This window comes from Sus scrofa, chromosome 4 (assembly GCF_000003025.6).
Source record: "Sus scrofa isolate TJ Tabasco breed Duroc chromosome 4, Sscrofa11.1, whole genome shotgun sequence".
NCBI lineage: Eukaryota > Metazoa > Chordata > Mammalia > Artiodactyla > Suidae > Sus > Sus scrofa.
This window is the reverse complement of record NC_010446.5, coordinates 105240802-105265638: the sequence shown is the minus strand read 5'-3', so window position 1 is coordinate 105265638 and position 24837 is coordinate 105240802. Positions and strand designations below refer to the sequence as shown.

Here is a 24837-nt window from a genome sequence, read left to right as displayed (position 1 = left end):
GCCCCTTGGACAATTTATGGTCATGTCTAGGGAAGAGGATCACAGAAAGATGGCTCTGCAAACATGAAATGGGAGAAAAATGGTAGAGAAAGGCTGGGGACAAAGACAAAACATAATTGCTGTCGTTTCTCTGCCTAGTTGGCCAGAGAAACAGCCAACCTCAGGGATTAAAGGGGACTTGTAGTTTTGATGAGGTTGATTAGTCACAAAGAAAATCAAGAAGGAAGAGGAGAGGGGAGGGGAAGAAGAAGACAGATGATGACAGTGGCTCTCACTTCCTGAGGCCGCCTTGGCAGCAGGCACAGTACCAGGCACTTTATACATCTTTGTCACTTAATTTACATAATAGTTCTATGAGAAAGCAATCAGTCTGACCTTCAAGATGGGGACACTGATGCTTAGAGAACTTAAGTTACCCAAGATCACACAACTAGGAATCATAGAGCTGGGACTTAACCCCAAGTTTGTCTGGCTTCAGAGCTATGCCCTTTCCTAAACCATGCTGTCGTCTGGGCCAGCAGCTTTTAAACTTTTTAAACCATGACTCATAGTGAAAAAATACATTTTCCATCATGATCCAGTTTGCACATATGTATGTGTAAATGTATATACAGCTAAGACCAAAGTTTCATGAATACTTTCCCTTGCTATATGCAATGCACATTGATTTGTAAAAATTTTACTCTTTCCTTTTTTTTCCTATTTTCTTTTGAAGAGAGCAAGAGAGAGTTGTACCACTTTAATTGATTTCACATCCCCCTAATGGGTCTCAACCTACAGTTTGAAAACCATTTTCCTTTCCTCTACACCACGGGAGTTGACCTGAAATGTTTTCAACTACTTGCTTGATCTCGTTGGATGCTGCGCCTCATCTTTGCTTCTGAGGCAGGCTGCTAATTATGCACCCTAGACCATCCCTCTGGTGAGGGGACATCATTAATCAAATATTTCAGAAATTACAAATATCAGACAAAGCCTTTCGCTTGGAAAAGAGTCAGTCTAGGAAACCATCCAGAAAACATAACCGCTGATCTCAGGCACTGACTAGTAATATTTTAAGCAGTTGATGCATGCTTTCTCAAAAGAAACTATTTTCTCTGCTTTCAGAACCTAAAGGACACATCTGCTCTGACGGGGCAATGCACAGTCACCATCTAACAATAAATGCCCCAGGAAAAGAACAACGCAAGTGGTTGGCTCTTATCATTCCACCATCAAGTGTAGTGCTGTCTTTCTCAATCTGGGGTGAGTACACCCAGAATCTGAAATTTCTGTGCTTTGCAGGGAAGTGCATATGTCTTCACCCTGGTTTAGGATTTGGGGGTGATTTTGTTTCAGCAGCTGGGGGGCAGGGACAGGGTTGGCTCAATCAGCTTTAGATCATGGAAAGTGAGGTCCAGATCAGGTGGCTCCAGCACAAGTCAGCCCGGAGGAGCCGCGGACTCGGTGACTTCACTCCAAGCAATGTGCATGCTAATTGAGAAAACATGTTCCTGTGATGGCCTCATGCAGAAATCCAGATTTACGAATTTTTTTTTATTCCTAAGAATTCCTTGAATATTTGCCGTGCGTGTCTATACAGCCTCCCGGAGTACTTTTCCTTCTTACCCAGTAGAGTTGTGTTTTTCAGCTGTGGCCCAGGTCAGGTTTTGAAAGGGTGGGATTCTGACAGAGCAAGTGGGCACACGGTCTCAGGCCTCGGAGAGAAGCAGGAAGGCGGCAGGAGGGGAGAAAAACAGCTTACACATACTCTCCCTCTTCTGGGGCAGGAAAAGCAACAGGAGCCCAAGTCCTTGGAAAGCAACTGTTTACAAAACTCAGTGAGGGGCCCTTCCTCATGCCTCTGGCCCTTAACGCCCTCTGGGCTGGCTAAAGCCCACCCGCCCAGCCATCGGACAGGGCTCAGGCTCACTGGGCACCAGCTCCATTCCAGGCTCTGGGATGAGTCAGTGCTCTCCAGCCCTCCCTCCCTCATTCACCCTCACAACTGACTTCCAAGAGCAGTATAATGAGCCCCTTTTAGAGAAGAGCAAACTGAGGTTTGGAGGGATTGAGTAATGTGGTTACAGAGTCAACAAGAGGCAGAGCTTGGATCTGAAGCTAGGTCTCTTTTGTGCCAGGGTTGCTTGTCTACAGTCCTACCCACCTGCAGGACATCCCCTCCCCAGGAGCCTCCCTAGAGGGCACCTTGCCCCAAACCTCTCTGAGAGCCACACAGCTAAGCCTTCTACAGCTAGTCTCTGTTTTGATATTGCTCGTAACTGCTCCAAGAGTGTTACGAGCAGGAAGGCAGCAGGAGGAGAGACAAACTAGATGCAAAAACAAACGAACAGACAAACAAACAACAAAAAACCCCCCAGCAGACAGGTTTTGCTTGGTCCACATGGATGTTTCGAAAAGTGAAGAAACTATATAATCGAACTCAAAATTCTGACTCTTTCGGAAAAGTTGGAAAATCTGCCCACATGGTCCTACAGACCTGCAAAGCAATAGATGGCCTTTCCCCTCTTGATGGGACAGACCCTCTCTAGTTTGTTTTCTGCAGCCACCACCAGCCTATGGCCTTACCTCATTTACGTTATCCGATGAGGCATTTCCACTTTGACTCTTGAGCAAGCTCCTTGGACAAGACCATGATTTATACTTATTATGACTCTCCAAGTGCCCAGGCCTCTAGTTAGCATATTAATTAAGATGCTAGGAGTTCCCCTCATGGCTTAGCGGTTAACGAACTTGACTAGGATCCATGAGGTTGTAGGTTCAATCCCTGGCCTCACTCAGTAGGTTAAGGATCCAGCGTTGCCGTGAGCTGTGGTATAGGTTGCAGATGTGGCTCAGATACTGCATTGCTATGGCTGTGGTATAGGCTACAGCTCTAATTCAACCCCCTAGCCTGGGAACCTCAATATGTTGCGGGTACAGCCCTAAAATAGCAAAAAAAAAAAAAAAAGATGCTAATTGGGAGAAGAAAGATCAATCCAGCAGCCTGAGGTCAGGGGGCTGAGGACTGGTCCCTCTTTAACCAAAGGTTATATGCAATTCAGCAACTGCTGTTCAGCCACTGACCCTTGGGGTGAGAGAGAGCACAAACACCTGGCTGCCGTAGAAAAATTCACTTCTTCCTCTTCTATCTCTAGTAAACTTGATAAGGTACATAAAATCCTAAGGAAACGAGCTGTTGGAGGAGGACAAGTTGTTATGTGGGGTAAGGAACCAAAACACTCTTAAAGCTGCCAGTACAAATGGCCATTCTCAAGAAATGCCTTATTTAGAGAGCATTACATAACATTTCTGAAATACAAGTCTGAGACGAAGTTTGCCTCTGAAAGAAAATTACAGGAAAATGTCCATGAGTTCCCTTTTGCTTGGATATAATGAGGCCAAAGTAATTCAGAAGATGAAATGTTTGGTTAAAATTCTATCAAAATGAGGACATTAAATAGAGAAGGTCAAAATACAGGTGGGTAAGTTCCTAGAGGAGCTTCAGTACGACCAGGAAGATTTCTTCTCTCCGTGTAACAAAGCTTTACATATACAGAGACATAAAAAATGCAAAGATGAGGTTGTCCAACCTGAACTAAAAAGCATAAAGGGAGGAATTCCGCAGACCCCTCTGGGCACCGAGGGAGAACACGAGGGATGGGAACTTGTGTTTGTTGAGCGCCTGCTGTGCACCAGGCCTGTGATGTTCCACCAGTATCCTCCCACTTGATGCGTACAACAGCCCGACAGAGCGGGTATCACTGTTATCTCTGTTTTATGGAAGAAAAACACTGGCTACAAAAGAAGCCTTCCTGCATCTCTGTTCTCCTGGTGCTCATCTCCTTCCTCCCTGCTCGCCTAGTCCAGCGTCCTTCGGGCAGTTAGAGCCCACCTTGAACCTTGTGGTTTCCTCCTTCCTTAGAAACCACAATCCAAAGGAACCTGCCTCTCTTGCATCTCCCGAACAACATGGGGGTTTAGCTTTTGGTTACTGACAAGAATGAGGTGGTCCCCCGTATGTTAACCTCTAAGCCAGGTCTACTCAGGTCCAAACATGGGATGGCACGTCCCCAGAATACACAAGTGAGAAATGCAAGTCACTTTAACTACCACTCTGATCCACAGTGATTGGGGCGGGGGCACCAAGTCTTCAACCGCATCTCTGATCCACAGCCATGGGACTTGGGGGGGGGCATTGAGACAGGACCCCCTCCCCCCAACCTGGCTGAGCTCTCATGGCTCCCAGCAGACAGTGCTCCCTGGAACTTACTTGGGAACGTGAACACTATGCAGCCAGATGTTATATTCCACCAACCTTGGCTACCAAAAAAGCAGCCAGAGGAAATGGGAAGATCAGCCCATCTGTACCAAAGAGCAAATACTTTGTGGTTATTGGGAGACAATCCCAGTAGTCGTGGATTGTAGCTGCCCTCGATGTGGAAAGGCTTCTGTGGGAAGCTTGGGCTGTTCGTTCCCACTGACTTCAGAGCCAGATCGTTCCACTTGCAGAGCTTTCCACCTGCAGAGCCACCCCAGGCAGTGCCAAAACATCTCCATCTGCTTACTCCGGTGGGGAATTTTCAGGGAAACCCTGACTGTCTGACTGACTAATACTACTCCTAATAAAAAGACTTCCGCGTGTAAAAGAGGTTGGCCAATTCAGAAAGCATTGTTGCTAGTCCCACTTGACAGATTGCATCATCAGACCTGTCTCAACTTCATTTGGGAATCTCCTTAAGTCTCTTATGTCCTTTTTTTTTTTTTTTTTGGCCTCATTAGGAATCAATTCTAAACTCTGCCAGCTCTACTGTTTTGGTAGTTTTCTCTCTTCTACTGCTTGGGAGTGAGTAGCAAGCAATAACATCCTCCAAAGACATTATTCATTTTAGCTCTTTGCACTATGAATAACCAAATGGTCCTATTTTTTAATTCTCTGGTGAGATTTTGGTAAGGATAAGTGAACTGTTCTACGTGAGAATAAACCCAGTCTTACAAGCACCATCCCTCCAGTGCAGCATTACTAGCCTACTTTTTCAATCGAATGTCACATTATTAATTCTCATTTATTCTCACAGCTTGGGCACAGTTGTATTAATTTGATACCAACGTGTGCCCATGTTGTATTAAGTGTTGTCGATGCTGGGGAGGGTTCTGCTTCCTCGTTCTCTCATTCAGGGAAGGGACCTCCTGGTGCCAGAGTGTGATCCACTTAGTGAAGGAGAGAAGGATTTCCTCCCAATGCTGTGGACACCCGGGGCAGGCAGTCTGCCTGTGTTTTTAATAGCATATGGCAGAGAAGGAAGCCGCCATGCTCTAATACCGCCTGTCCCTTCTCCCTCCTCTTTCTGGTTTTCTTTTCATATGGTTCAGTTGTAGTCACGTTCCACTGACCAAAGCAAAGGACAATGCCTGGCAGAGCCACAGCACTGAGGTTCCTGCAACTGGCTTCCTGGAGCCTGATACGCTGGCTCCTGGAGGATGAAGCCCAGGGCTGGACACCTGAAGCCCAAATTTAATGATTAAATAATAGATGACCAGACTATAGGGCTGAAAGGCCTGTATTGGTAATTTCCAAGGGAGTTCTCAACTGGGAGCAGTATTATCCTTCTAATAAGCATTTAGCCACATATGGGGGGAGGGGATTTGGGGTAATCACCGTGACTTCTGGCATTTAATAGGCAGGTAGGGGCACTAAACTTCCTGCATTATGTAAATAGGTCACCCTTCACCAAGAATCGTCCCCAGGTGCCAACAGCCCCTTTGAGAAACACTGTTAATCCACTACCCTTGTCCTATAGAATGGGAAAGTAGTCTGAGAAGTTTAGTGACTCGCTCAAGGTCACAAAGCTACTTCCCCTCCTGTCTCATAACTCAGGAGACGACCACAGGAAGCTTACCCGAAATATGGGAGCAAAATAGCAAGAGATCATTTCAAGGGGATTCCCACTGTATTGTATTCTGAGACCAACAACCTATAGAAACTCCTCCAAAACATGTAAAGTAACCCAGAGAAGAGTAATGAAAAAATCATGAGCATAGGCCCTTTTTATTATACATTTTCATTATTATGGCCTTGGCTAAATTTTGTGGCAAAATGTCTATCCTCTCAGCTTAAATAGTGACACTTTCATCCTTTGCACACCTGAAAGGTCAGTGACTTCAAAGCCTCAGTTTCTCTAGCTGCATTTCTGCTTCAGGGCCATCCGAGTTTTCCTGCTATTTAGAGTTAGGATGTTAACTGGTTCCCCACTGTCAGGAAGCAAGGTCTCTGGCAATGAGTTGGAGAAGGGTCTTTCATTTCCATTTACTTGCTAGAGGCTGCCATATGCTGTGAAACTGGTCCATCACAAGAGATGATTTGTCAGGATGAGCTAAGCCTGATTCCTAACAGTTTAGCTGATGGTTTGCAAGATCAGAGGTGCTAGTCAAAGGAGGAGCAACCCTCTGTGAATATGGATTGTTTGCTCAGTGATATCCAGATTTTGATATGAATCCTCAGCCAGCCTTCCACTGCCTGCTGAGAACAGCAAGTGGTTTCTCCGCGGCTCCAAGGCAGTTGCCACTGAAACAAGGCATGCCACGAATGTGCAGCACTCGTGCTCAGCACTCATTTAAAAGTTGTGCCATTTTCCCATCAGTTTAATCTCAGTAATGATGAGAAACTTCCCTCAGGCTCCAGCCCTGCCCTGCCATGCCCTACCCTCCCTGCTGATGTCGGCAGCTGGGGGCCCCTTCCTGGCCATCACACAAATTTCTCCATGGAGGAGGAGAGTGTGAAGCCTCATCCCCTGCTCCCTCCAGCCCCCTGGGTGGGGGAGACATGTGGTGGGCAACAGGAGAAGCTGAGAACCTCACTCCTTGACAAAGGTTAAGGATATCGAAAGAGTCACCAGTATGAGGATAGCTGCCTGAGTGGACCCAGCTTGCCATTTCTCTAGTGGGTCTGGGCCTGGGTTGCTTTGGGGTAGGATGGCTGCCGGGGCAGGCATGGCACAAGCAGCTGGCTATAAAATCCTCTGAGGTACTCCTATAGCTCTATCAAAACATGAGTCCCCATGCCTCAGAGATTTGTGGTGCCTCCTAACATTTTCCCCATCAAGACTGCCCTTTTTCCCACCTGCCTAAAAATGTTGGGAAAATCATGGTGGGGGGGGTTGGCAGCATGTGATGGTAATCCCAACCCCCTTCAATGACCCAAGTATGAGCCACATTCAAGGCCAGCAGGGCCAGTCCCAGCCCCCAGACCATTCACACTCCCCACCCCTAGTCCTCAGTTGCTGCTGAACCTCTGGGAACAGATCCCATAATGGACTGACATTTGGGCCGGCCAGGCTGACGTATGACTTCTGCAGAAGAGACCCATGCAGATCCAATGTAGCCTTTCTTCATTGGCTCTTCAGAAGGGGAAAGTTTCAGACGTTCAAACTGTAGACACTGCACAGGAAGGGCTGGCAGGGTCCAATGGCTGCTGCCCTCCTCTGCGCTGAGAGGAAGAAGTAGTCCCCTCCGGCCGCAGACTTAACTGACAACTTCAAGTTTGAAGACCCGGAATAGAAGATACTGGTGGGCCCGCCACTGCCATTCTGAATTTGAGAAAGCAGCTGACCATACATGTGAGTGGGGGAGGAGGTGTCTGGCGCTGGCAGTGGGTGTGCCCAGAGGATGGAGCCAGGACAATTAATCAAGTGCCTTTTCTCCAGGATTTCCATTGGCCTCAGATGACGGAGGGGGCAGAGATACCCAGGAGAGTCCTATTTTGGTTTCCCGCTGGGAACGTGCACTAAGTTTTTCTTAATACCCATAGCACCCAAAGGCTTTACTGTAATACCCTTTAATGCATGAAACACCCATAAATTATCCGACAAACTGTTACAACTTCCAACCTGGAACAACTTGGAAAAACCAGCCTAGCAAGCAAGCTCTTTTTTAATCTCTCAAATCACAAGAGAAGAGAAAAGTTCAAGCAGAAAACACCTTCCATGAGAATCTCAGTTGTTGTTGTTTGGAAAGAAAAAGGAGAGTTGTAATCAGAGTGAAGCCGCTTGTTTACGATGGCTCAAAGATGCCGCTCGCGACCCGGAGTCCTGTCTCTCCCTCCCCTAGGTCTTTGCCGTCTGGACCCAAGGCACTGCCGCCCCACCCCTCCATACTAGCTTCTCCCGCACCTGGCAGCAGACAGCTGGAGGTGAGGCGTGTAACCCACGTAGCAGGACCTTGCATGGAGTCCCTTGGCGAGCAGGCTTCCTCTAACAACCCCTGGGGCCCTCTCTGGGGATTCCCAGTTCTCCAGCGACCGGCGAAGGAACCCGGAGACCCTTGCTTCATGCCCTGCACCAGGTCCAGGGCCCCCTGCCCGCTCATCCCCTTCCCTGGGGGCAGCGTAGCACTCGAGGGACTAGGCACACACCCCAGCCCGCGCGCGCCCTGCACTCGCACTCCGCCGTGCAGATCACCACTCCTGCGGCCCCGGCGCGCTCGCAGCCCGCGCATCCCTCTCGCCACACTCGTTCGCTCTCTCTCACTTGAGTGCCGTCCCCCTTCTAGCCCTCGAGCTAGTCCTTGGCACCGCCGTACAGCGATTTCAAGCGCCAGAGTGGCCTCCCGCACTTCGGGCCATCGGGAGGTTGGGAACTCCACGACCTGAGAGAGCCCTGCTCCCCACGACTCGCCCACCCGCCGAGGCTCCCGCACCCACTTGGGACGCTCCTCTCACGGCCGCAGTTCAGCCCATGGGAGCCTCCGGGGCACCCAGAGATCTGGCCACACTGGGATCCACGCATACTCTCCCCGGGAGCCCAGCCACGCCGGACCGCGCCGGTGCCCGAGCTGCGCCCCTCTCGGGCTGGGCTCAGGGCAGCCTGACTCACCGCTGCGCTCCCCTCTGGCTCCCAGCGCTCTCTGCTGTGCCGGAGCGCCGAGCTGCTCTAACACAGGCTTCTTGAATTCTTAGCCCCTCCTCCCGGACTCCTGAGTCACCCACTCCAAATCCTTTCCCCCACTCCAACCCTCCGCAGCCCCAGCCCCGCACCTGCTCCAGCCAGGCGGAGGTGCCCGCCAGTAGGGGTCCTGGGGACCAGAGAGCGATCTTTCCCGGGAGGGCGGGCTTGACCCAGCCAGGGTTGGGGGTCAAACCTCCAGAGGTCAAAAGGAAATGCATCGGCATTGGAGGGGCCGCTTGCAAAGCCCTACTGGCTGGGGATTTTTCTGGGGCACCAGGCGGGGGTGCTGGCCTCGGACGCCAAAGGGCCAACTGGCTGGGGGTGGGCGGAGTCGCCGGGAGCTCCCCGCACCTCCCCTCCCTTCCCTCCTGCGAAGCCGGCAGCCCGCGCCTTGCTTCCAGCTCCTCTGGGGTCTGCCTGGTGCCATCCTTCGTGCCCTGGGCTTGGGCTGCTCCAGCTCCTGGGAGCCAAGAGAGAAAAGCCCAGAGACCTTTTTTCCCAGGACGCCTCCTGTCACCCTGGGAGAAAAGAGTACCCAGGGGAGCTCCAGGAGATGCAGGTTCCTGACTCCTCTGACACAGGGAGAGCTGTGGCTCCTACAGCAGAACCAGCTAGAAGGCCCTGGGGCAGGGCACTTAGGCATTAGGACCTAGAATCAGAGCCTTACCTTCAGGCCCTGATTATAGAAGCTTCCTTTCCGGGGTGCCTGATCCTTCTGAAATTGTAAGCAGATTTGTCTACTGTGTGATGTGTGGTTTTTCTGGGTGGAGGGTTCCCAACTTTCATCAGTTTTGCAAAAGTTCTGTGACTCTAAACTGACCCAGGCAGAGAGCCTTCTGCCCCACCCCAAGCCCTACCCAAATTCTTTTTCTCCGCCATCCGTACTTTCAGTTAGGCAGGATCTCGTAGCTGGCCCACCAAGATTTCTTGGGTTCCATGGATTCAGAGCTTGACCAGGGAGTTTGTCTGACCCATAGCCCAGAAATATCCCTAAAGTCAGATTTCCACCAAATGTGCATCATTAATTGTAATAATGTTCTGGGGGATTCATGGAGCTTTGAAAATTCACACCCCCGTCCCCTGGTATTGAGCTTGTATGTAGGTGTCTTCACTTCTTCCTTGAGCAAATTGCATACAGAACCCCTCCTCTGTGCCTGATGCCACACGGGAGGAAGGCTTGGAGAAGAGAGTTAGAGAGATAGGTGGTGGGGGGAGGCAGGCAGAGACTCCCTTTGTGGGTGAAGCTCTGACAGCACAATTAAGGTGAAGGTCACTCTCAGGCACTGGGATTTAGTGAGGCACAGGAGTTCCTGCTTTAAGTCCAAGGGTGGCCCTTGTCCCCCAGTGGAGGGCACTTGAGCCACGTGAGGCCCCGCTTAGGCACTTGACACAGACTAACCTGAGGTTTCCGCTTCTTTCTGGTTTTACCTTTGCTCCCATACTTTATTCACCCACATATGTATGCTCTGAGAGGGATGAGGTAGGAGAAAAACCCCAGACTCAGAAGAGCGTTTGAGCTTTGATACGACCTCGTTATTTCCCAGCAAAGCCTCTTTCCCTTGAGTTGTTCAGATGCAAACTGGTGGAGGAACACTTTGGAGGTGAGTGTAAGCAGCCGGAGCCACCATGAATGGGCCTTTCTGTAGAAGCAGCATCAGAGTCAGGGTGATCCATTAGGAAATTTATCACCGTCAGTTAAACAAAGGAATTTCCAGACAATAGGACAAATTCATTCATCAATCATGTCATGTATAAACTTGTTTGAAAGCACCAGCCCTAAGCCTTACATAATAGCTGCCCAAGAATTTAGGGATGAAGTTACAAATTTTAGAATAACAGAATTTGGTTGTTGAATACAGAGCTTTTGTAGGTGTCCTTGTGGCATCCCCGAGGACAAAAAGGATTAGGGGCACTTGTTCTTTTTCATGTGGAGTGTAAGAAGCAAATTTAAAAATGATGTAAACCTGGATGCCCCACCCCCCAAATTATTGATCACATTCTGATGGCACATGTTGATTTAATAAGTGCTCCTTTCCTCCCCTGAATAGCTCTGTTTATGTCCTTGAGCTTTAAGGATCTTGAGTCAAGTATAGCATGTAAATAACAAATGCACACTCCAAAGGTTGATTGTTGAGCACCTGCTATGTGCCAGGCCCTGCGAGATATCTAAGGTACCTGATCAGGGAGCTTGTGTTTTTGTGGGGGCTGGATTAGCAGTTCCTAGCCACATCTGTCACCACCTCTCCTGGTCCTAGCACAGGGTCTGTCACACAGTAGGTGTTCAGTGAATGCCTGTTAAATCCAGCAGTGATCAGAACCACGTGTGGCTGTCAGCCAACCCATCTACACTGGATCGGTTTCCAGCAGGTCCAGGTCAGACTGTCCTTGGCACAGAGACATAGCCAGGTGTCTCTTCTCTTGCATCTTCCATTGTCACTCAGGGCCCAAACAGAAACATCTTTCTCCTGGGTCATTGGAACAAGGACCTTAAGGCCTGGACCAGCTACATTTATAGGAATGAAAACAGCTGAGAGGGCAGCAGGCAGGAGGAATGGTGTGGACAAGCAGAGGATAAGAATGTTTTTCTGGACTTGATTTTCTCAAAAGAGCTTTTTATCCAAGATATCAAAATAACTAGCAGCTGATACATTTGCTGCCTTGGAGGACAGATTGTGGCATGCACAGTAATTGTTGTTATTTCTGAGGATTCAACCACTGAGTGCCTCATCAACGGCAGCACTCAGCCTAGTGCAAAGCTCCAGCCTCTCCTTTGCTTCATTCCAGAAGGCCAGGACAAAGTGCACAAGCTATTTAAAACATCAGGAGGCTCAGCAGCGAGCTGCCAGTACTGATGGAATCGCCAGATCTGCTTGCCATACGTGTGAACCAGAAATATTGACACATTGTCCCAGTTGCTGGCGGAAGTGATAACTTCAGCTCAAAGATTTTTTTTTGTTTTGTTTTGTTTCCTTCTAATCAGAGTCGAGAAAAACTTCAGAAAAGGAAATGTTTTATCATGCTTAGTGAGATGACATGGTTGCAGAATCACAGAGAAGATCATTCTAGCCACCTCATTCATGGAGGAGGACACAAGGGTTCGGGAAGGACAAGGGCTCAGCCAAGTACAAACAGCCAGGGTCAGGACCAGAACTCAGGCCTCTTGACTTCTGAGCAGGTCTTCTTGTTACCACAGTTTCTGAAAGAGGCTGAGGGAAAGACCTCCCATCTCTGGCCTAAGCAGGGAAGCTGGTAAAGGAGCCCAGAAAGGCCAGGTGCAGACAACACTGCCATCAGGGGTCTCCCCCTTCTCTCTGGGGGACCACCCCTGCCTACTCACGGGGCCTCTCTCTGTCTTTTCTCCCTCTCTGATATCTTCTGTTCTCCCTCTCTACAGGTTCCCTCCCTTTGGCTTGTGAGCACTCACTTGCCTTTTTCTCTTACAGAAACCTCTGGCCTTCCTCCTGCTTGACCACTGAATTTCTCAGCTTCCTTTCACTACCAGATTCCTCAGCAAAGTCATCTACACCCACTGGTTCCTTGGCTCCCTTTAACTTCCCGCAATCTGGTTCCCATCTCTTCCCCGTATCCCTACTGAACTCTTGTCTTCTTCAAGGTCACCAGTTGCAAGAAGCACACCTCCACCAACATAATAATGGCAGCATTTATTGAGGGCATTCCTTGTTTTAGGCCCTGGGCAAGGCATCCTGTGGCCCCATCAGTAGGTATCATCTGTTTGTAAATGAAGAAGCTGAGGACCTAAGAGATAAATCTCTTGCTCAGCATACGTCAGTGACTGAGCAGAGATGTGACCCAAATCTGTGATGCTCTTGCTGTTGAACACCGGGTCTCTTCCTCCTTTCAGCCAAGTTCAGCAGCCTTTGCCAGTCCTCAGCCTCCTCTAGGATGACCTCCATTATCTAAGACTTGCTTTCCGAGGCTTCTGTGACCGTGCTGGCCTGGCTTGCCATCCACCTCTCCGATTTTTTCGTCTGCCCTTGAAACGCATGAGCCTCCCGTGGCTCAGACCAGGACTTGACATTCTCCCCCATGCGCACTCTTCCGGGTGTTCCCTCCTCTTTTTATGATTTCACCCCCACGTCAACCCTGACCTCTCACACATGCCCCTCAGTCACCCACATTTTGAATGTCCCTATGTGCCAGGAGCTCCCTGGGTTCCCTTCAGACCACGTGCACAGGCACTAGCAAGGGCTCTGCTGCCACCACCCCACCCCAACACCTCCACCTGAAGTCCTTAACTCCTCCTGCTCAGCCCTGCAGAGCTCATTCTTGGTACCAGAAAATCCTAGCTGGGCGCAGAGCAGTTCAGCTTTTCTCCAGCGGGGGCACCACAGCCCAGGAAAGCCACTAGCTGGGGACAGGGAAGAGTTCACTCCTCTCAGATGGTGCAACCTTGGGAGAAAGCTCTCTCCTCTTTGAGCCATAAGAAGTATAATTACTTGTAATTATATAATTAGACATTAAATAATTAATATCTGAGCACCTGCTATGGGCCAGTCCTGTTCTAGGTGCCAGGGATTCAGCAAGTGAATGGAACAACCTCTAGTCACCTGGAACTAAGTAATCAAGTTAAGTTGTTTAACCCATTTAATAAATAAGTATTTAAAAACATTTTATACCAGGTCTGTCAAGAATAAAATTGTGATTTTGTTGAGCTTGATTTGGAAAGGAAAGTGAGACAGGTATAGAAACCGGCCAGGGTAAAACAAGTGGTCTCCTTAGGTGTAGCATCAAGCAAGCCTCCTAGCAGACTGGAGTCTCTCTACTCTCCTGATGCAAACAGCTGTGAACCTCCAGCTGCTCAGACTGGTCCAGCTCCATCCCCACAAAGGCCTCCATCGACCCTGTGGCCAGCACGCGGACAGCGCAGTTCTTGTCCTCATGGGTGCTGTGTTCAGACACCTCTGAGGCTCTCCCACTTCTCTCCCTCCAGGGTGAGTCCTCAGTGCTCCTCAGAAGCCCCACAGCACTTCTGCTACCCCAGAGCCTTCACTTTGGTCCTCACTCTGCAGCCCCTATGGGGCCTGACCTCAAGTGTTCCTATTGGGGCCACTGTAGAGCTGCCCCGAGGCAGGGTCCCCAGTGATCAAATTCTGGCTGCAGAGCAGCATGGCTGTCCTTTCCTGTCCATGGTGCCATGTTGACAATCAGGCTTCTGTGGTGCTGAGTCACAGGCAGGACCCTCACATTTGTAACGCTCCTGTGGAGGAGTCTGGGCTGGGTGGCTTCTGCTGCATCCTGGGTGGCTTTCTGTCACCTCAGTGGCCCAACTCAGCACTTATTACAGTCCTGTTCTGGGGTAGGATCTGTGTTAGGTACAAGCAAACAAGGATCAAGAAGGAGTGTTTCCTGCCATATGGAAACTTACTTTCCAGCAAGGAAGTAGTGGAAGCTCAGGGGATGGAGCGTTTGACCAACTTGGAGCTTCAGAGCCTCTTTGTTGTGCCCGTTGCACTAGCACACATTCTATATTCCTTAAAGCCCTGTGTCCTCTGGCCCCTCATGCCCTTCATCTTCCCCTCTTGCAACTTCCTTTTCTTTTCTACAGCTCCAGCCTCGGTGACTATTTTTATTTCATTTAATAAGCTGCGCTGGCACCTCTGGGCTCTATACTCCTTTTTTTCAGTTCCTCCAAAACTACCACCCCTCTCCTCCAGCTCCACCTTGCTCATTTCTCTTCCTTTGGGGCTCATCTTTCAGAATCTTAGATGACATTTCTAATGCGGTATCATTGATCCCCCAAGTCAAGACTGGGTGCCCTTTCTAGGAACTTCTGTAACACTCTGTATTGCATAGAGCAAATGCTTAATAAGTATATGTCAATGAGTTATTGCTCAAGCTAAGCTTTGAGGCATGAGTAGGAGCCAGGGAAGAATGTTGGAAAGAGCAACATTTTGGAGGCAACCATTAGAACTAAGGTGTGCAAGTGTGAAATGGCATGGTGCATGCAGGAAGCTGCAGCCAGTTCAGAAGTAATGGGATATGAAGTGTCAAGAAATGAAGCTGGAGAGTCCCAGGTGAGGTCAGGGAGAGTGTGGATAATGGAGGGTTGGGCCTGTGCAGGGAGACCACCTGGGGTCTATAGTCATTCTCAGGAAAAGTGGTCGTTCCTCAGTGTCATCTCTCATGAGAGTGGGGGAATCTGGGGTATTTATCCTCCAACTTCCTTTCAAAATTGGTTGAAAGCTACTTTGGAGGAGGGAAGAATAATCCCCACCACTATTCGTCTGCCTCCTGTACCTGTTGAACACACACCTGCAGCCATAGAAAGCCCCCAGGTGCTTGTAGAAAGAGGTCATCATCATGCACCTCAATAGTGAGATCTGAAGGGATACGGGAGTTCCCATGATAGCTCAGCAGTTAACAAACCCAGCTAGAATCCACAAGGATGTGGATTCGATCCCTGGCCTTGTTTAGTGGGTCAGAGATCCAGTGTTGCCAGGAGCTGTGGTGTAAGTTGCAGATGTGGCTTGAATCTGGCGAGCTGTGACTGTGGCGTAGGCAGGCAGCTATATCTCCAGTTTGACCCCTACCCTGAGAACCTCCATATGCCATGGGTGCAGCCCTAAAAAGACCAAAAAAAAAAAAATTGTAGGGATATGGATGGTGGCCCTGGTACCTTATGCTGCACATTCTTAGCCTGAAGCTCTAAAGTCTTCCATTCTCTACTCCCAGTTTGCTCTTCTTGAATTGAAACATAAAGGTCACATCCAAGTGAACAATGATGATGACGGCCTAAGCAGGTCACCAGGAGCTAAGCATAGAGAGGAGACGAATTCAAAATAAATGTAAAAGGTGTGTTAGGACATAAGCATGGTTGGATGAAGGATGGGGGGCAAAGGGGTCTCCTGGATGTCCCTGGCTTCCTGGTTTGCCTGACCAGTTAATGTCAGTGCCCACTGTGGAGATGGGCATCAATGGTGGAGCCTGTGGTTGGGCTAGGATACAGAGGTCTTCAGTTTAGGATTTGGGGGGACCTGTGGTCCAGAGTCTGCAGATTAGGAAAGATGGAGTGTCAGACTGCAGGCTGGCAGTCTGAACACTCCATACAGGCTGAAAGAGCCAGTGGCGTTATCTCCAAGTCTCTACTGAGGACTCCCTTCTCCTCAATGCCATTCTCTCATTCTTCCACCATATTGGCACCAAACCAACTCTGGGGCATCGCCCGAGCCCAGGGAAACAGGCCACTTGCTCCAGTGGTCTCTGGTTCTCTCCTGTGTTTCTATCGCACTCACCCCCGCCTTTGGGACGGCCAAGTGAGGGAAAATGAAGACCTTGACCAATGATCGCCTGGTCCACCCTTCCTTTCTTCTGCCTGTTCTGCTCCACAGGGCTGAAAGGGAGCACTTTTTCCTCTTCCTTTCCTCAGTCAGACCTCCTCTTATGTCACACCATGAGCTGTCCCCACCTTAGGCCTATAGCGAAACTCTTGGATCGAGAGCTCTAAGCCTAGGTCTTGGTATTTTAATAGGACCTTAAGGAATTCAGAACCTACCCTACCCCCCCACACACTTTTATTTTGACGCTGAGAATACTTAGCTTTCAAAACCATTGTCTTGCTGTAGGCTCAAAAATCCTACTCTGGAGTTCCGTCGTGGACAGTGGTAACGAATCCGATAGGAACATGAGGTGCGGGTTCGGTCCTGCCTGTCAGTGGAATGACGGCGTGCGGAGCTGTGGTGTAGGTGCAGATGCGGTCGGATCTGCGTTGCGTGGCTGTGGTGTGGCAGTGGCTACAGCTCCGATTCGACCCTAGCTGGAACTCCAATGCGTGGAGCGGCCAAAGAAATAGCAAAAAAAGACAAAAAAAAAAAAAAAAAAAAAAAAGTCTACTGGATATGGAAAGCTGAGTATCGACTCTTTCTCTTTGCAACCTGGCTACAGCAATCCCAAAGATCTCCTACGAAAACCACATGCCTCTGTAAGAATGGGGGCGGTCAAATACTGGGAACGCAAAGAGAGTATACATACACATCCTTACTACATTTATACAATAGGCGGTTGTCTGCTATCCTCACTCAACTCTGAAATCCTAGGTACTGAGGTTCCTGTCATGGCGCAGCAGAAACAAATCTGCCTAGGAACCATGAGGTTTCAAGTTCGATCCCTGGCTTTGCTCAGTGAGTTAAGGGATCCGGCATTGCCATGACCTGTGGTATAGGTCACAGATGCAGCTCGGATCCCGAGTTGCTGTGGCTGTGGTGGGCAGCTGTAGCTCCGATTTGACCCTTAGCCTGGGAACTTCCATATGTCATGGGTTCGGCTCCAAAAATAAATAGATAAATAAATAAAATCCTAGGAACTATAAATCTCAGTCCCCATCATAACGCCAAGAGTATAATAAGTTCTCAGCTAAAGCATATTATTGAATGAATCCATTGAAACTCAGAGAGTTTGAATAACCAGTCTGAGGTCACACAGCTAGCAAATAGCGAACCTAGTCTGTGGGTCTACAAAGCTCCTACCCTCAGCACTGCACCTCAGTAACATTTGGAAAAATTCTTAAGGAACCAAGACTTAGGTATTTAAAATCTTTTTTTTTTTTTTTGTCAGCATGGTAGAAACTAAGAAGACTGTAAACCACTCAGGTGTTTACTGGCTCATTTCATATTTTAATTCCACCAAGACCTTGGCCGTGCTCCCTTCATACCGCTCAGCCTTGCTCTTTATTTCTCATCAGTAAGCGGCAGTTTGGGACCAGCAGGGAGTTCCTGGGATAAGTTTCCGGTCCTGATGGTGGTCTGCTAGAATACTGAGATGTGGCTGATGGGGGACACACATCACCCCTGCAGGTAGGCCTTTTTGACAAGGGTCTTGGTGCCAGGACTTCACTTCTGTCAAACTGTGAGCCTAGAAAAACTTGTCTTCTTCTGGGGGACCAGTAATCACCCTTGGGTCTCAGTTCTACTCTCAGGAAATGGCCTGGCACAGTCACTGGTCCCGAGCTGAAACGGATTAAAATCCGTTGGTTCTCTCAGGGTGTCTGCATTTCAGTGGGCGGCAACGCTGACTCAAAACTTGGCAGAGCTAACCTGTAAACTGGGTGAAGGGGATATTTGGGAGAACACAAGGTCTATGGGGAGGGGGCTGAAATCTTGTCTTGTTTGTTCATGGACAGATTGCTTATGCATCCAGGGGTTATGCTTTCTCTAGTGTCTGGGCAAATGCCCTTTGCACTTTTCTGGGACATTTTCCCTGCTCTCCGTCCCCTTGCTAAGCTGACCCTGCCTTGTCTCTGAGGCCTCAGTGTAGGTGTGACTTCGGAGGCAGCCTGACTCCCCAAGCGGGGGAGAGGGTCCTCCTCCGTGACCATCACCCCCTCTGACTGGGCCTCTGCAACATCTGCACTGGATGACAAAGGCCTGTCTGTTTGTCGATCCCTTTTCTCTCCCTCCAACAAGCTTCTCTCGGGGGGTGGCAGGGGCCATGCCATCCCCTAGCCCCTAATACCACCTGCACACACTAGGTGCCCCATTTTTCATGGCTGCTTAAATGCATTTACATACACGCCGCTCATGTTCTCAACTGTCTGTTTGCCTTTCCGTGAATGTAAGTGAAACACACATAATCACAGTGTCTTTCTTGGCTTATACCTTTCTTCAAGAGAAGCAAAAAAAAAAAAAAAAAAGAAGAAGCAGTAGCAGCAGCAGCCCAGGCTTTAGAATCCGAAAGATGTGGGGGTTCATAATTCCAGCTCCTTCCTATTAAGACCAACACCTATACATTAAAATGATGCTTGCCTGTAAGGCACAGGAGAGGCTTTGTTTAGTGGGTGCTCAGCACAGACTTGAATGCACCCCCCTATCCACTGCACCCCCGTGCATACACGCCCCATGCACACACTCCCCCACCCCCCACCCTGCCCCATGTGCCCTGTCACGGGCTGAGCTGGATGTTGGAGCAGTGGGTGGGCAGACCAAGGGAGGTTTGAGTGACCACCACGAGTTTAGAGAAAGAGGAGCTGACAGACGCTGGGGAGCGAGGCTGCAGATCCCAGCTCTTCTTCTCCAGGCTTCCTGCTTCTCTGGGCGGTCCTCAGAACGTCCTCAGGCTGTCTTCCTCCCTCATCCCCAAAGCCTGCAGAGCTTTCTTTTTTTCCAGGGTGGAGATTCATTTAGCGGCATTCTAATTTTAAAAGTTCCCTGTGTGCAGGGCTGACTTTGATCTTCAGCAGGAGTTTAATTCTTCTTATTAGCATCACATTATACAATCTCTGACAGATTAATCACAGCTATTGTTGTACTGTTTATTCTACACACTGGATAATTTTACTTTCAAAATGTTATTTTAATTAAGAAGGAAGTACATGAGGGGAAAGCATTTTCCTGACAGACAGGCTTCTGCAGCCTCACCGAGCAGGTGTATGCCTTGCTGCCTGCAATGCAGTGTCTCCGGCATGGAGTTCAAGTGCCAGAGCCAGGGAGGAAGTTAGTCCTGGACTTTTAGGATGTCACGAGGGAACTGGGAAGACCTTGGTTGAAGCTGAGTTATATATTTTTCCAAGAAACTTTCTTCTTTGTCTTCTTTGGAAAGTAGCGTGTCTTTGGATTGTGTAGCATAAAGAAAGTGATTGACGTCTGATAGAAGACTGTTTGGCATAGAGGTTGGGCCTGTGAACTTCAAAATTCCTTTATCCTAGGATGGAGTCCAGGCTGCCTCAACCACTTACTACGTTTGTGACCTTGAGCAAGTTACCTAACCTCTCTGAGTATCAGGTTCCTCAGAGGAGGAAGATCCCCTCTGGAGGCAGAAGATCAGGAAGGCACATGGAAACACTGGGAGGTTTAATCAAGACAATGGAGAGGAGGCGCTTTGGGATGTTTCTTGGCACAGAATGCGTGCTCAGCGAAGGGGACATTATTTGATTCCAGAGACACATTTCCTTCTACTCAGATGAAGCCAGGGTGATGTGGGGAGAGGCAGACTTCGCCACTGACAGTTTTTCAGAGAGCCCACCCTGATTTGGAAAGAGTAACCACTTTGAAACCACAGAATCCAGAAACACATTTCAACCTTCCCATTCACCCTCAAGTTCTGGACCCAGAGCCAGATACCAAGCCGGTTGGAGCAGGCAAGTTCATTTTTTTAAAAAAGAAAAGCATTTTGTGGTGAGGGGAAAAAATGCTTGCACAAGAGGCCCAAGAGGAGAAGCTCTAATTTGTGATGTCCTTCTGGATTGAGATGAAATAAGGAGCTACTCTTCTACCAAGGTCTTCAGATGGGGCAAAGAGCTGGTTTAAACTCCGCATCTGATGTGTGCTGTGGTGCAGATAAATCCCTGTTAAGCCATGTAGCATCAATGCCAGTATCATACTGTCAGACCCGATTGGTGTGATTAAGGTAATGAGAAGGCCTCCTTGGTCCTTTTGGAAATGAGTCTGTGAGATCACAGAGGAATGGCAGTTGCTGGAGGACTTTTATCCCCATGGTAGAACCTAGGAGCCAGTAGGGCTCAGATGACAATGCTGCTGAAATGAAAAAGAAAGAAAGAAAAAAACGCTAAAATCTCTACAGGGTAAAACCACCATTCCCGCCTGGAATTCTGAATTAGGTCCCAGCAGAGTAAAGTTCAAGGGGTAACCACAATTCTTTTGATAAATTAGGACCTTGTCATTTGAAATATTGAACCCTCTGAGATCAGATATTTAGCTTTTTCTGTCTCTGTATCAGTGGCTGATCTGAGTACATTCAGTACCTGGCAGAAACTGAATTGAGTAAAATTATGCTAAGAAATGGGCCATTGTTTGGGATCTTTCATTACTGAGCGATCTTTATTGTAGTGGGACTTAAATACTGTTCTTTAATAATAGCTGGGATCGGTTAGGGTGGAATAAGGGTATTGATGGGGGTAAAAACTAAGGACAGCACATATGGCATTGTCATTATTGGAATTTAGACTACAGTTAATATATGTAACAGGCCGTGTATCCAGAAGCAGCACACAATGTCACATTGTTCCAAGTGTGGCTTTAGTGAGCTTTCCCAACTCCTTGCACGTGTTCAGGGAAAGACAAAACTGGTTTGCGTTGGAAGAAAGGGAAGTTTACCCAGGACATCAAGTGCAGTATTTGTAGATCGTTCAACAGAGGAATGAGGCACAGATTATGCCTTTTTATGGGGACATCTCTTTTCCAATGAAAGCAAAAATCACTGGAAACACTGTCTTAGTTAACGTTTTTATAGGCTTTGATATACTTTCTGGCACTTTTATGTAGTACAGATATTCATTTAAGCTTCAGAAGGAAAAGTTAACATGATTTCAGTTTATCCTGCACATTTTTCCAATACTGGGCTCTTGATAAACATTGCCAATGGCTTTGAGAATTGCTATTGGGCCTCTAAAGCCGTGCATCTCTTTTGCAATGTTTCTTTCCTTGGGTTATTCTTTACTTTCTTCTGAAGAGGAGATTCTGGTTGAAACCCCCTCGTTGTCTTTCACCTCTGCCATGCGTGAGAAAGGACTGATCACCAACTACCTAAAAAGGTGGTTTGGCTTCCCTAGACCCCTGAGTGGGTCTAAGACAAAAGTCACTAAAAATAGCCATTCGCCAAGATTTGCAAAAGTTGGAGAGGAGTTTCAGTGTTGATGGTTTCAAATAGCTGTTTTAAAAGGTACAACTAATAATAAAAATCTAATAAAAATTATAGTCAGGCACTTTGTAAATTTAAAGCCTGACATAAAAATGCAGAATCCAGTGATTCTAGTCAGTGTGCCAGGATGTGATGTGCCAGGATACGAAGAGGAGTGTTGGCGCTGTCTGTTTTTAGCTGTGCCCGACCCATGGGGAGCAGAGCAAAGAAAGCTTTGCAAGAGTGGCACAAAGCTGGCAGGGCAGGAAAACATCAAACAAGAGCGAGGGAAGAAGGACTTGAATGTGCTTTCTGCTTGGTAAGTGTCAGACACACTCACACACAAAGCTGAACAGGATACATTTTTTTTTCCAGTTCCTTTTAATAATTTTTCTCCTCTGGTTCAGTCTTTGGCTCATGACCAGTAAAGTCAAGGTTAGTGTGTTGGAAGGATTTGCAACCTTGAAGAAAGATGCTCCTGAGTCCTCATGCTCAGGATGGGTCAGGAGCAGTGGTCCTTTTTTACATGGCTCCCTTTCTCCTCCCTGCATCCCCTCCAAGGCCCATGCACAGCCAGGAGCCCCCTACTTGGGCTGGACAAGAAGCAGGGGAAAAGCAATGACCAGGGAGTTAGGAGTCCTTCTCTTTGGATCTCAGCTTGACTGTAATTTTTGACATGACCTTGGGCAAGGTCATTTGCCTCTCTGAACCTTGGTTTCTTCAAATGAAGTAAGAGGCTTGGACTAGATGATTTCAGGGGTGTCTTTAAGTTGCTAAAATAAATCAATCCACATTAAACAACCTCATTTTGAAAGAAGCTGCCTGAAAAGGGCAATGCTTATCCAAGAGGAATGACTCTTTAATGGTGAAATTTCAGGCATTCTGTCTGCCAAATGAATAGCAGAGTTCTTTTTTTGAAGTGTGCGCACACGTGCTTGCGTGTGTGCATGTGTGAGCGTATTGCATGAGGGGCTTTGGAAAGTTAAGAGCTTTTTGGTCCTTCTAGTTGCCCATACCATAAACCTTGGGGTCATTTTCAATTCCTTTATTTTTCCTGCAGTACCCAATCCATTAGCAAATCCTAGTGGCTCAACTTAATGTGTCTGGAATCTGATCCCTTTTCATTATTTCCAGTAGTACTGACGATCAATAGATATCATCTGCATCGCTCACCTAGGTTATGACAATACTCTCTTAACTGCTTTCTCTGCTTCCATCCTTGTCCCTGAATACCAGCTGCTGCCAGAGTGATCCTGCCAAAATGCCTTTTCCCCAAACCCCATCTTGGAATCTGTGTTAGTCAGATGGGCTAGATTATGCTGAGGTGATGAGCAACACCAAAATCTACATGGCTTAACCTAGCAAAACTTATTTCTCTTTTAAAGTTTCTGTCTGCAAGTGACCACATCACCTCTGCTCCCATTTTGTTGTCTGAGCAAAGCACATGGCCACACATAGCTTCAAAGGGTCAAGGAAGAGAAATCATTTTGTGGGGCCAGAAGGGGAGACGGGAGATATTTAGCAGAACGCACAATGGCTGCCATAGCTCCCATCTCACTCAGAACTATCCCACGTCCTCATCACACCCTCCCCGGCCCTGTGTGGTATAACTTCCAACCCCATTACCTATGTCTCATCTCCTACTTTCCTCCTCCCTCCAGCTCAGCAGCTTCACTCTCCACATGGGCTCCCTGTGATACTGTGACTTATAATAAATATATATTTGGTCCTCGACCCATTTCTGGGACAGAGCTCATAAAACCCTTGGAATTGCCCCTGATGAGAGCCATAAAGGTGTCTCTGGTTTTGTTAATGAGATGACTTTTGGACCACATCTAAGATAGAAACTAGTTACCAGGAGAACCAACCTTGAGATTACAATATGGGGACTTTCAGTCCCAGCCTCTCACCTCTGCAGAGGGGAAAGGGGCTGGAGGTTGAATCACTTGCCAATGGCCAGCGATTTAATCAGTCATGTTTATATAACGAAGCCTCCATGAAAACCCAAAGGATGGACTCAGAGAACTTCTGGGTGCGAACATGTAGAGATTGGGGAGGGTGTGGAAGCTCCTTTATGCCTTGCCCTGTGTATCTCTCCCTTTTGGCTGTTCCTGAGTTATATGCTTTTATGATAAACTAGTAATCCAGTAGGCAAAATGTTTCTCAGAGTTTTGTGAGTTGTTCTAGCAAATTAATCAAAACCAAGGAAGGGGACCTTGGAATCTCCAGTCTATAGGCGGTTGGTCAGAAGAAGGGTAGGTGATACCCTGGATTTGTGACTTCTGAAGTGGGGGTGGGGGTAGTTTTGTAGGACTGAACCCTTAACCTGTGTATTCTGTGTCTATCTCTGCATAGTTAGTGTCAGAATTGAGTTGAATTCTAGGACACCCAGCTGATGCCAGAGAGTTGCTTGGTGGTGTGGAAAGCCCCTGCCCTCCCACACTGACACTGGGTGTAGAACCTTTATTCCTCTGCAGGGCCTTTGAACTTGCTCTCTGCTCCTAGAATGCTCCCCTGTAATTAAAATACAAACCACCCTCTCCCCCCACCACACGCCCAGCACTTCCCATCACTCCCCTGTCTTTTTTTCTACTGAACTTATCACCTTTTAATATAACATGTAACAGACATTTATTTTGTGGCAGAGTATGATCATTACAAACATGATCTCTTTATTACCTTGGTTCAAATCCATGACTCCTCTACTTCCTAGCTGGTGACCTTGGGATGGTTACTTGACTTCTCTGTTCCTCACTTTCCTTATCTATAAATTGTGGTTAAGAATAGTGTCTAGGAGTTCCTGTCATGGCTCAGTGGTTAATGAACCCGACTAGTATCCATGAGGACACGGGTTCGATCCCTGGCTTTGCTCAGTGGGTTAAGGATCCAGTGTTGCCATGAGCTGTGGTGTAGGTCACAGACGTGACTGAGATCCCGCATTGCTGGGGTGTAGGCCGGCAGCTGCAGCCCTGATGTGACCCCTACCCTAGGAGCCTCCATATGCTGTGGGTTCGGCCCTAAAAAGACAAAAAGACCAAAAAAAAAAAAAAGAAAGAAAAAAAAGAAAAAAGAATAGTGTCTACCTCCTAGGGTGGTGGTGAGGATGAAATATGAGAGCACTTACCACAGGAACTGGCACAGAGCTATAGCATTTGTTATTCTTACTTGTTGTCTGATTTGCTGCCCTAGGCTGTCAGCTCCATAGGGCCATGATTTTTGTCCTTTTTCAGCCCTGGCCCCAGAGCAGTGTTGCATGAGTGAGTGAGCGAGTGAGTGAGTGAGTGACTCCTTGAACGAGTGGAGCATTGGGCAAGCTGGCCAGCACCCA

At 48.1% G+C, this 24837-nt stretch overlaps 1 protein-coding gene across 2 annotated transcripts in view; it reads right to left on the bottom strand.

Annotated features, from left to right (window-relative positions):
• NGF (nerve growth factor) overlaps window positions 1-8948 on the bottom strand; it is a 51153-nt gene extending 42205 nt beyond the window's left edge. Inside the window, exon 1 of one of the 2 annotated variants that reach the window (XM_021089996.1) lies at window positions 8850-8948. The gene's annotated coding sequence lies outside the window, so the exon portion shown is untranslated. The other variant, XM_021089997.1, reaches the window with a different exon arrangement.